The 13,453-nt window shown below is 41.2% G+C and overlaps 1 long non-coding RNA gene across 1 annotated transcript in view; it reads left to right on the forward strand.

The window, feature by feature from the left end:
- The window catches only part of LOC145717866 (uncharacterized), a 483,779-nt gene that overhangs the window by 264,032 nt on the left and 206,294 nt on the right, over positions 1-13,453 (forward strand). Inside the window, exon 6 of the long non-coding RNA XR_014141354.1 lies at positions 4,221-4,303. This is a non-coding gene — a long non-coding RNA (uncharacterized LOC145717866). The remainder of the gene's footprint in view (positions 1-4,220; positions 4,304-13,453) is intronic.

Below are 13,453 nucleotides of genomic sequence, written 5' to 3' on the forward strand. Positions count from 1 at the left end.
ATATCGCCTCGGATTCACTTCTCCGCACGTCCTACCTTCCAGAAAGTGGTCGCTTTTCTGATGAGAGAGTTGTTGCTCTTCTTTTCTTCAATCTCCTGTTGAGTTTGTAGGTGTTCAGAATGGTTTGATCCCGATCCAGCTGAATTCCTGAGAGGAGACGAAATCCAGGTCTCCTACTCCTCCGCCATCTTGCTCCGCCCCCCAAGAGCCTTTGTTGTTTTAAGCCATTGAGATTTGAGGGCTGTTACTAGGGCACAGTATAGCTGCTCCTCTTTGATATATATGTGGTTGTGTTTATAGATACATATATACCCTCTCCCCTGTGACACACACACACACACACACACACGCACATGCACACACACACACCAGAAGGAAGTTGACTTTCACCTGGAATACTACCCACTCCAACTGAAATAGCATTGTCTCCGTGGCTTCTATTCCCCTTGCATACCAACGTTACAGGCAGCTCTAATTCAAGCACAGAATTTGTTTGCAAGTGATGATCCTCTTGGAATCATTCCCAATATATTACCTACTGACAACTGTGTTCTTTGTATATGGATAGCTCCCTTGGTGCCCCCAAAAGCTCAGGAGAGAGGAAAATGCAAAGATAATCTGCTGAAAAACAACCTCTTCTTCCACTTAAAAACTGATCTTGGAAAAGCCAGGCTCTGCATAAGCTGCTAGAGTTAAATTAGAGGGAGATGGGGGCACCTAGGTGGCTCAGTCAGTGAAGCATCTGCCTTCAGCTCAGGTCATGATCCCAGGGGCCTGGGATCGAGCCCCACGTTGGGCTCCCTGCTTGGCGGGGAGCCTGCTTCTCCCTCTCCCACCTGCTCATGCTCTCTCTCTCAAGTAAATAAATAATAAAATCTGAACAAAAAATTGGAGGTGGATGTTCAGGCCTTCATGATGCTGAGATTCAAAGTCAAATGGTCATTGCATTGGCACTGCACCCACTCACACACAGTGATGCTCATTCCCATTTACAGTGAGAGGTTATATACCTATAGACAGAGGATTCTATATTGTTTTCTCCAGGAGAACCTCAGTCCCCCATCCTTCATTGTGTTCTGAATAATTTTATTCTATTTATTTTGAGTTGGTCAGGGAAAGTCAGTGGAGAGGGTATCATATGTAATAATGGTTGTCAACCCTCATTGCACATTGGAATCACCTTGTAAGTTTTAAAATTATAGATGCCTAGGCCCCGCCCTCAGATACTCTGGTTTAATTGGTCTGATGTGTGTCACAGACCTGAGAATTTTGTTTAAATCTGTTTAGATGATTTTAATGTATAAATGGCTTTGAGAAGATTGTGTGGGTTTCCCAGGAGACAGACTGATGGAGATATGCATGTTGACAGTTTATTTTGGAATACCCTGGAGCTCAGCATTAGTTGGGCAGTTAGGAAGTAGGTTTGCCAATGGCAAGATTTCATTCCTTTTTATGGCTGAACAATATTCCTATAGAATTGTGGAATCACTATATTGTATACCTGAAACTAATATAGTGCTGTATGTTAATTATACTGGAAGTTAATTAATTAATTAGCCAATTAGTTAATTACCCAAAGAAGCAGATTTGACAGAGGGAGAGGTTTAACCGTGATATAGTCACAACAAAGGCCTCAGGTGACTCTACGGGAAGCTCCAGAACTGGGATGGCCCTTTAGAGTTGTCCTGAATTGAGGCAAGGGGGCAGCACTTCACTTGTTTTTCAGTAACTAGTCGTTGGATTTGGTCATTGCTCTGGAAAAGGGGCGTGATGTTGGACAATAAACAAGACAGACAAGGTCTGTGCCATCCTGGATTTTACTCCATAATTGGGGAAGTCAGAAATAAGTACATAAATAGAGAAACAATATAATTAATGAGGACTGGTACTATTAATGAAAAAATTAAAGAACGGTAGTGACTGGGAGAGGCAGCATAATGTTGAGGTTAAGGACAAGAACCCTAAAGCCTGACTGGTTGTGGTCCAATCCTGGCATTGCCATTGCTTGCTAAGACCCGAGGCAAATTAAAGCCTTTGTGATTTATTTTATAGAGTTTCCTCATCTATAAAATCAGAATCACAGTAACCAATTTACAAAGTTGTTGTAAGGACTAAATTAGTTAACTTGGGTTGTTTCTGGTTATTCGAGAGTGCTTGGCACATAGTTTCCAGAAAGGGTTAGTAGTTAGGATTATTGTTACAGGGCAGAGAGCAGGGTGGTTAGGGAGGACCTTGTTGAGAAGGTGGCATTGGATCACCTTCTCATTATTCAGACTGAATGATGAGATAGAGACCGCTCTGAAAATGTCACAGAATGTCACGATAACAGACAAAAAGAAGAGCAAGTAAGAGGCTCTGAGTGGGGAAAGACGTTGGCTTGTTACAGGAACAGAAAGAAGGCCAATGTATTCAGAGTGTGTAAGGAAGGGAGGTTTGAAGCCTGAGAAGTAGGTATGACATAATAAGAAATGTGTATTTGGTTTTTTCCCCAGTTCCTGAACACAGAGCTCTATACCTTTAAAATTTCATGAGGCGTAATTCACATATCTTGTTATTCCTCAAAGTCCCTCTCAACCATATTTGAGTTTATGCTAATGAGGTTACCCTTGGTGGGCTTCTAGAGAGCTTCGGGTTGGGGGCTGGTTGCCAGAGGAACCAGCCATGTGATTAGAGAGTCTCAACTTTCAGGCACACCCCTGGACCTCTGAGGAGGGGAGATGGACTGGGAGTGGAGTCAATGATTTAATCAATCATGCCAATGAAATGAAGCCTCCATAAAACCCCTAAGTGATAGGGTTTGGAGAACTTCAGAGTTGGTGAACACATCCATGTGCTGGGAGGATAGTGCATCCCAACTCCATGGGAACAGATGCTCTTGTGCTCAGGACCCTTCTGGACCTCACCCTAGGTACTTCTTCCTCTGGCTGTTCATGCATATCCTTTATAATAATTCACTTATATCCTTTATAATGAACTGGTGATGTCTTTTAAAGATTTATTGATTTATTTGAGAGAGAGAGAGAGTATGTGTGTGAGCAGCGGGGAGGGACAGAGGGAGAGGGAGAGAGAATCTTAGGCAGACTTTGTGCTGAGCAGCAGAGCCCGACATGAGGCTCAATCTCATGACCCTGAGATCACAATCCGACCAAAACCAAGAGTTGGGCGCTTAACCAACTGCACCACCCAGGCGCCCCAATAAACTGGTGATATTAAAGTATCTTCCTGAGTCCTGTGAGTCATTCTAGCAAATTATCAAACCTGTAGGGGGGTTGTGGCAATACCGTCTTTGTAGCCAAGTCACAGGGAACTGTAGTTACCCTGGAAACCCAATACTGGTGACTGGCAAAGTGAGGGTTGGCTTGTGGGGCTGTGCCCTTAAAACTGTGGAGTGTGACACTAATTCTGGGTCATTAGCATCAGAATTGAAGTGAAGGACATGCAGTTTGTGTCTGGAGTTGGAGAACTGGTTTTTTTTTTTAAAGATTTTATTTATTTATTTGAGAGAGAGAGAGAGAATGAGAGACAGAGAGCATGAGAGGAAGGAGGGTCAGAGGGAGAAGCAGACTCCCTGCCAAGCAGGGAGCCCGATGCGGGACTCGATCCCGGTACTCCAGGATCATGACCTGAGCCGAAGGCAGTCGCTTAACCAACTGAGCCACTCAGGCGCCCTAGAGAACTGGTTGTTGATGTGGAAAACCTCCACACATTTGGTGTCAGAAGTGTGAGAAAAAACAGCTCAGTAAGCTCTGACCAGATGAGATTGGGCAGCAATAAAGACTTATTACCCATTTTTGTGTCTATATCACTGTCACCACCCTCCCCCATCCCAGATGTTGGCTACTTTTGTAAAGGGCCTATTGTGGATGCTGGGATATACTGCCTAGATGCCCCCTCCAGGACTGAAGTACCCATTCGCCCAGCTGCTGGGAGCACAACTGGCACAGAATTCTCAGCTGTCAGCAGTCTTCCCTGGAATTGCTGTTGGCATGAGAGAGATGCTTCACCCAAAATTATACCTTCCTTCCAGGGAAAGCCTGCATCCAGTGGCTGGTTGATTTCAGGGTATAAAAGCCCAGCTCACTTGCCCCAGTGGGGGACCACTCAATCAAACCATTTCAGCTTCAGAGTTCCCCACTAATTGGGCTGAGGCCTTTCTTGTCACTACATCACAGCCTAATGTTGCCCGTTGCCCAATCTTGCTTCCTTCTTACCTTTCACAGGTGCTGATCCCAAGATTAATCCCATAAAGTTACTGATGCCAATCTTCATCTCAGAGCCTCCTTTTTTGGGACCACAACTTGTAGTAAGTACCATGTCTAACACATCTTACATCCAGTGCTGTGCACATATCCCAGAACATCAACAAATACTTGTCACATTAATGGATGCATAATAGCAAAGGGTAGTAGTGGATATCAAGATGGGCCGGGAGACAGTGTTGGTGGTGGGCTGAGTGATGCAAAGTAGGCGAGACAATGGAGTATCATAAAAAGGAGGCCCAAGCCCAGGAGGGGGATGAAACCTTCCAGTCTTCTTTCTGAGTTCAGCATAGGACTTAAGCCAGCATATATTTATTTGAACTACCAGTGCAGCAGTTTTGACGGATGAATACAAACTTGTGTGACCACCAAAATATCAACCATTTACCTTTGGGGGCCCTTTCGTCTGTGTTACCCTAAGCCAAGAGGCAGAACGTGGTCATTTTATTGGTTATGTGACCTCTTCCTCCTCAGCTCATCTAACAAACCCCAAATCCTGATATATGAAAGTGAGATGGCCGCCAGAGGAGGGGTAGCTGATTTCAACAAGCTCAAAGAGCATGTGGTAATGCAGAGTGCTTCCTGATGTGCATACAGGTGACAGTGATCAAGAGCGGGGACATGGAGTGACCACAAAAGCATTATCAGTTCACCAAGGTGGTCAGTCAACTTAGAGCCTTTTCTGGCTAGACAGATTAGTCAGACAGATATGAACGTGCTCCAGTCCCCATGCTTCAGCTAAAAGTGGAATGTCGGGGCTCCCTAACAGGTGTTGTCACAGTTCAAAGGGTGGCATCAGACTGCTATCCACACTCTTGAGCCAGCCCTGGGTGACTGAGTAGAAGAAAACAACATGCTTCCTCTCATTACTGTGACAGTCACAGTGGACAAAGCCATATAATACCTGGGATCATATGTATTTCCTGGAGTGAGGTTCAGCACAAGTGAAGACTAGTTGGGTAGGCATGACCCTCAGCAAAACCTAGTGCTCCACTCACCCACCCTGGGTGCCTTCCCAGCCCTTCCCCATCTCCTTCCTCTCAGGAACTGCTTCCATGTACTTCCACTCCCTATTGTGATTTCCTGTTTGGGAAGGTGTTTGTGTGTGTATGTGTGTGTGTGTGTTTATGTGTATTAAAATATAACTACATAAGTTCAAGCCCCACGTTGGGTGGAGAGATTACTTAAAAATAAAATCTGAAAAAAATATATAACTACATAAAGTGCATAAATCTTAAATGTACAGCTCAATGAAATTTTACATGTACATACACCTATATAACCACCACCTCATATTAAGATATAGAACATTTCCAGCTTCCCAGAAGGCTCTCTTATGTACTTTCCCAGCAAATCCTGCAAAGGTGACCATTATTTTGACTTCTGTTGTTGTTGATTATCTTGTCTGTTTTTGAAGTTCTTGGAAGTGGAATTATACAGCATGGGCTGTTTTATGACTAACTTCTTTTGTTTAATTATTTGACGGTGAGTGGCGCCTGGGTGGCTCAGTCGGTTTAGCATCTACCTTCGGCTCAGGTCATGATCCCAGGGTCCTGAGATTGATCCCTGCATCAGACTCCTTGCTCAGTGGGGAGCCTGCTTCTCCCTCTCCCTCTGCTTGCCACTCCCCCTGCTTGTGCTCTCTCTCTGTCAAATAAATAAATAAAATCTTTAAAAAAATAATTTGTGAGATTTTTGTAAGTGCTGGTGGCAGAGGTTTGAGCTTTTCCATTGTTGTGAATAGTTATTGTATGTGTATATATATCAATTTATTGCTCAATTCTATTTAATTGACTGTTTATGTTTACCTGTTACAAATAACCTTGCATTGAACATTCTTGAACATGTCTTTTGGTGAACATAAGCACTCATTTCTCTTGTGTATATACTCAGTTGTAGAATTGTTCATGTAGAAGGGATAGGATGTTTTGAGCTTTACTAGAAACTACCAAACAGCTTTCAAAGTGGTTGTATAATTTTACACTCGCATCAGCAATGTATGAGATTTCTCATCACTCTCCATTCTCACCAAACTCAGTATTGCCAGTACTTTTAAGTTTGAACATTCTAGTGGGGGCATCTGGGCAGTATTTTATGATCTAGACTCTTACCTTCCTTTGAAGTTCAAATTTACCCACCCCATTTTTTAAACAAAATAGGAATTATAGAGAACAAACCGATGGTTTACCAGAGGGGGGGTGGGGGTGGGATGGGTGAAACAAATGATGGGAACTAAGGAGCACACTTAACAGTGATGAGCACCGGGTGATGTACGGAAGTGTCACATCGCTATATTGTACACCTGAAACTAATATTCCACTGTATGTTAACTAACTGGAATTTAAATAAAAACTTAAACAACAACAACAAAACAAAAATAATAAATGAGTAAAAAAGCAAGAAAGAGGGCGCCTGGGTGGCTCAGTTGGTTAAGCGACTGCCTTCGGCTCAGGTCATGATCCTGGAGTCCCGGGATCGAGTCCCGCATCGGGCTCCCTGCTCGGCGGGGAGTCTGCTTCTCCCTCTGACCCTCCCCCCTCTCATGTGCTCTCTCTCATTCTCTCTCTCTCTCAAATAAATAAATAAATAAAATCTTAAAAAAAAAAAGAAAGAAAGAAATAGTAAGGTAGGATGTGCTCACTGACTACATACATGTAACAAGCAGTAGTCAATGGATATCATTCAAAACTGATAAAATAAATAGAAGCCTATGTAAAGTAAAATGGGACTAACAGCAATATCAAAGGAAATAGTATTATGAAAACCAATGGAACAAAAAAATACAAATTCCATAAATAGCAAAAGAATTTGAAAAATAATAAAAGGAAACAGACTGCATAGAGAAACATGGTAAATATGGGATCATACCACAGCAAAAATAAAATTACAGAGTTGAGATCACATATATTAGTCATATTAATACAGGTAAAAGAGCTTAAATCACCTTCTAAAAGAAAGGAATTTTCCAATTGATGTTCAAAAATTATTTTGCTTGTGCTACATACACAAACATAATAAACAAAGTGATTCATAAAGATTGAAACATGTAAAGTATAGCAAAAATATACAAACAAACCAAAAAAAAGGTGTTTCAATCCTCATACCAGACAAAGTATGCAAGGAGAAATAGAAACACAATAATAATAAATAAATTTAACACACCAGTTGCAGCCCAAGACAAGTCACGTGGACCAAAAAAATCAGTAAAGATGTGGAAGATCCAGAAAACATCATTAAGTTAGGTCATGTGGACTTCGAATTTTTCACTCAAATGTTCAAGAATATGCCTTTTTCAACCACACATGAAAATTCATAAAAAATAAACCATAAATTATGTCACAAAAATCTCTCAGTATGTTTCATAAAGTAGAAAGAATATCACAAAATTTCCACAGTGCCATAACAAAATCAGATAACAAATAGGCCCTTTCACTTGAGAATTTTAAAACTCTATAAATCACCCTATTGTAAAATAAGAAATATAAATCAAAACTGTAGAATTTCTTAAATGTAATCATAGTGAAAACATATATTAGAATATGTGGGAAACAAACTAGTGAACAGTTCAAAGACTACGTTGCCTTAAATCTGAGCAATAAAAATAAAAGAATGCATATAAATGAACTCAAATCTATAAAACCAACAGCATCGTAATTCAGAAGAAATCAGACCAAACGAATCAATAGAGATAACAAGAGGTATGAATGAAGCACAAACCAGAAAAACAGCAGGAATAATAAATAAATCAAAATGCTGCCCTGCAAAAGTAAAAAAAAAAATAGACAAACCACTAACTATCCTAATTAAGAAAAAAGGGGAAAAGTCACAAATAAGCACAATAAAACCTGACAAGGAGGGAGGAAACATTGAGATAGAAGGACTTCTTAACCATGAGACTACTGTCTTTGCGGCCGCCAAACACTAGATGTAGGAGAGCTGACTGAAGTAGGTACTGCTCTCAGCACCAAAGTTAACTTCTGCACCAGGAGCTCAACTCTCCTGCTCCTGTCTCCCTTGACACCTAGATGCTTCTGCAAGGACCCTACCCTGGAAAGTGGACTAAGCATGGAAACTGCTCACCACCAAATCAAATCAGCACTAGTATGTTTGAGTGACATGACTGTGCCCTAGCTGAAAGGAACCTGTTGGGGTGAGTGGCATGGGTTCTAATGAAGAGAGATGAGATTTGAATTCTCCAGACATTCAGAGGTGTCCAAAACGTTCTGGGCAACCATGTCAAGTATTAACTTCAAACGTTCTGCTTCATGCCTGCTTCATGAGGAATTACAAAATTGTTTGTTTTTGTAAATAATTAGAAACAACCTAAATACCCATCATTGGAGAGATGGTTAATTCAATGATGAAAAATTCTTACTTTGGTATGCTATGTAAAAATAAAAGATGGCGAAAGTTCTGTGTGTGTTTTCAAGGAATAGTATCTAGTAAGGCTTTATGTAAACAAATTCTAGATATGGAAATAGATGCACCTATATGCACATATATGTTTGTGAACCTTAATAGCATGCTCCTATTCATATTCATAAACATATGCAAATATATGCATATGATTCTATACAAACACAGAAAAAGGACTGAACAGATACACATCCAGCTGTTAAATCTGATTACCTTTCGGTGGGAGAGACTGGGTTGAGTGTTAGAGGCACAAAAAATGGAACATTCATATTTAATTCCCTATGACGTTTAATGTATAAATTTATTATCATAAGACTATATTTGTGTTTGGCTAGTGAATTTCTAAAACATTAAATTTATAGGGAGGATAAAGATTTAGAATATAAATAAGTAGCCCATATGATCTACAAATTTGACTCCAAGGTTCTTTTTTTTTTAAGATTTTATTCATTTATTTGAGAGAGCGTGTGAAAGTATGAGCAAGGGGGGGTTGGTGTGGGGAGCAGCAGAGAGAGGGAGAGGCAGCCTCCTTGCTGAGCCAGGTGACCTAAGCCAAAAGCAGATGCTTAACCTACTGAGCCACCCAGGCGCCCCAACTCCAAGGTTCTTAATGGCCAAAGTAAAAATGGCAATGTGCTCAGTTGCAGAAGTCACCTTGTCCACAAACGGGGAGAAATTACTGCTACCCTGGCACATCAAATTTTACCTGGTAAGAAGGTTTTGTGGTATAATACAAAATAAATATTTGGTCTTTGTCCCTGTTTCCTGGCACAGAGCTCCTAAAACCCTTGGAATCTTCTGAGTGATCAGAGTGTCTTCTTTATGCCAATGAGGTGGCTGGGGCCCCTAGACTGCTTCAGGGGCCTGCGTCACCAGAAACACCAAGCCATGGTTAGAGGGTTAGAACTTCCAGCCTCTTCTCTTCCCACCTCCAGGTAAGGGAGAGGGGCCAGAAAATTGGGTTCAATCACCAATGGCCAGTGATTTAATCAATCATACCTACATAATGAAACCCCCAAAAAAACCCTAAATGACAGGGTCCTGGGTGTTCCCAGGTTGGTGAACACATTGATGTGCTCTGAAGGTGGCTAACCCGGAGAGGGCATAGAAGCTCCACACCCCTTCTCCCCCAGTACCTTGTCCTATCTATTTGGCCATTCTGCGTTGTATCCTTTATAATAAACCAGTAATGGTAAGTAAAGTACATTCCTGAGTTTTGAGTCATTCTATCATATTACTGAATCTGAATTTAGCTATCAAATTCATAGCCAGCCAGTCAGAAGTATGGGCGACAACCTGGGACTTGACATTGACGACCAAAGTAGGGGCAGTCTTGTGGGACTGATCCCTTCACCTATGGGGTCCATGCTAACTCTGGGGAGTTACTATCAGAATTGGGTTGAATTGTTGGATATCCAGTTGGTGGTTTTGGAGCATCAGAGAAATGGTGGTGGAAAAGACACCACATATTTGGTGTCAAGAGAAAACAAACGTGTGACGTATGGACAACTTTTTCATATGTGTCTCTAAGTAGGAGCATTGAGTAACATACGTGACAGTTTTCTACAGATTACATCTACCTTAGATGCAGTAGTGGAAGAGGTCCAGCCTGAGGAAGCGATCCTGCAAGGACTACAGTTCTTCCACTTAGTACCTTCCTCTTGTTAAATAGCATGAGTGGCCATCAGGGAAAGGAGCAACAGAGGAAGGACAGTCCCAGGCGTACTGTCAACCTGGATCGAGTTCTAACCACAAATACCCAAATGGAACTTCATTGGTAAGGATAAAACACTGGTCAGATCACCTCCAGCAACTTCTTCCAACATTAGTGTTTTATACTAAGAGCAGGGCTCATTTAATAACCACCAGCTTCTTTATGGTCAGGTTTAATGATTTGAAATAATACATATTTATGTTACCCCCTCTCATTGTCAACAACTTCTACTAGGCACTCTCCAGATGGAGAACTAAGTATGGAGCAGACACTGTTGATACCCTGTCCCATATTTCTTTGGTCTGCCTGAGTTCACCTGCAGATGCAAATAGAGAACGTTCTCAGCACCTGTTAACTTCCCAATGTAAGCACCTGTGTCTGTCTGCTTTCCTGGCTGAGGGATTTCTCCAGCATGGAAGCCTGGTCTGCCACACAGACATTGCATGGCAGTAGGCGGGGGTTCATGCCACCGGAGACAAACTCAACCAGTGAGGGATAGGACCTGTGAAGAAATGCTCCATCCTCTCCCCACTCCTCAACCCCAGTCCTTGGGAAGTCTGTTCCTCATGGGTTTTCAGAGGTTCCCAGCAAGATCAAGGTCCAGTTGGCCACAGTGGTAACCTGCTTAGGAACACACACTTTATTAGCTTTCCTCTCTTCTTTTGCTTCCTCACTTCTGTTTCTTGTGCTCAGCTCCCAGATAAAGTATTTGCATCCACATCCTCACCTCAGAGTCTGCTTTTAAAGGGGGCCAGAGTAAGACGAAGCATATTTAGCACATATGTTGATTTCCGCCTTCTTATTTGAAATAAATTAGAGTGAGATAAAAGACCTTATGTCAAGTTCGTAGGGAGAAACTAGGAACCCTCTAAGGGTTGAGAAATTTTTTTTAAAGATTTCTTTAAAAGCTTATAAATCAATATTCGGTGTTGTAAAGAATACACAAAAATCACATTTCTAGTAACCACTGTTATAGCCTGACCATGAAAGATTAGTTTTCCCTATTAACATTTCTCAAATCCAAGTTAAAGATTGAACCCTTCGGAGGTCCTTTTATTGAATGAATAAAGAGTCTGTCTCCATCATTTCCTTCAATCAATCTTCCTTCTGGAAGATGTGATAACCTTGCAAAAGCAAAAAGCAAAGCAAAGTGATTTATTTAAACATGCCTACCAGGTGATCGCTGCCTTAGTTGTCTTTTCAGACATGGTAGCAGCCCAGAGGGTTTTCTGTGCAGTAAGCCTGAAATAAGTTCTGGAGAATAAAGAGAAATTTGCTTTACTGAGTTATGAGATCTTGAGTACTATGTGGGTGCATGGCCACTCTCCTAAGCTTGAGAAACTTCTGAGAAAAATATACGCTGTTATTATAAAATCTGTGTTTACTGAGGTAAGGGAGGTTCAGAGAAGCAAATCAAGTGAAAAATAATGGCCACCGTTTGCACATGTTTTGTAGTAAATGTGATAAGATTATGAAAGCTATCATCTGCCTCTTGTTCTGAGAATCTCCAATATACAGAGCCTGATACTTGCTTCTTTTTTTTTAAGATTTTATTTATTTGAGAGAGAGAGAGAGTACGGGCGAGAGAGAGAGCACAAACTGGGAGGAGGAGTAGAGGGAGAGGGACAAGCAGACTCAGCACTGAGCACAGAGTCTGATGCAGGACTTGATCTCATGACCCTGAGATCATGACCTGAGCCGAAACCAAGAGTCCAATGCTTAACTGACTGAGCCACCCAGGTGCTCCTGATACTTGATCATAAATGAGGAACTTATCTCCAAAGGTCAGAAATACTTCATTTCACATAGGGCTATAAGGTTTTATATTATGACTGATTTGTTTTCATCTCTTAAGTTGCTTTTCATTTTGAAAATGTCTTTCACATTGAATGCTTTCCAATATGCCCTATTCAACATCCAAGTTAGGTGTTGCTGTTTGTGGACAGGATATCTGTTTTGAAGTAAATGCCAAGCTTGATCAAGATCTGTTGCAATTGGTTTCTCATAGCTGTTTTCTATTTCTTTCTGGGAAGGTAAGATTGCATTCAGAAATCATGCAAACCTTATTTCAAAGACCCTTATCATTTCCTGGTGCTGGCCCTCCCCTAAAACCAACTTTGGGTAATCAAAGCATATAAAGATGCCTTATTCTATCAGAATCTTCAATGTCTTACAGACTGGAAATTTGGATGTTGGTATTAGATTCAGATCTGATAATGGTTCACTGTCTTATTAGAGATATAATTTCTTATTTGCTCTGTATCTCTTGTCACAGCCATAAAAGGGGGATAAAATATATTTCCCTCTTCAGTCATATAAAGTCATCTTTATCAGCCATCAAAAGCATTTGTTAAGTATTGATTTATGACTGGAGCCAAGCTTGGCAGGCAGAGGCAGATCATAACTTTCCCTGGAATATGGTTAATTTCCTTCAATGCACCACCATGATAGACAGAATATATTTATGACACACAGGTGATTGAATAATAAACATGGGAATGAATAAGCATAATGTTCAGGTGTTTGCATTATGTAGAAGTAAAGAGTTGCTGAATTTATATGGGAACTAGTTGACTGGAGAGTCGAGGTATGTTTTATGTTGAGCACGATAATGGGAAACTTGTTTACTCACGCAATTAATTTGTGAGGGCTTTCTTGAGTATTCGGGGTTTTAAAAACAGTGATGACAGGTGGCAGTGATAAGATGAGGTAGAGTGGTACTGCAGGTGACAGTGACCCTGCAACTTCCTGAGCTCAATAAAGTGGTCCTCAGGGTCCAACGTGTGGCCGGTACACACAGAACAGGGCAGACTATTCCAGAGATTCTCCTATTTCAAGGTTGAAGTGGGTAGAGAATCTTTAATTCTGATGTGGTTTTCAACAAATTATTCTGCTCTTGGTAATACGCCTAGATCCTTGACTCTTCCTGCTGTGCAGATTTATTTCAAAATGAATATATAACATCAAACCACCTATAACAAGGAAATAGCTTGGAAATAAGGGGGAAACCATGACACTGGTGTTTTAATGAAATTAACTTAAATTGTAGGTTGAAAAAAGGTCT

Source organism: Leptonychotes weddellii, chromosome X (genome assembly GCF_054177405.1).
Source record: "Leptonychotes weddellii isolate Sample4059 chromosome X, ASM5417740v2, whole genome shotgun sequence".
NCBI lineage: Eukaryota > Metazoa > Chordata > Mammalia > Carnivora > Phocidae > Leptonychotes > Leptonychotes weddellii.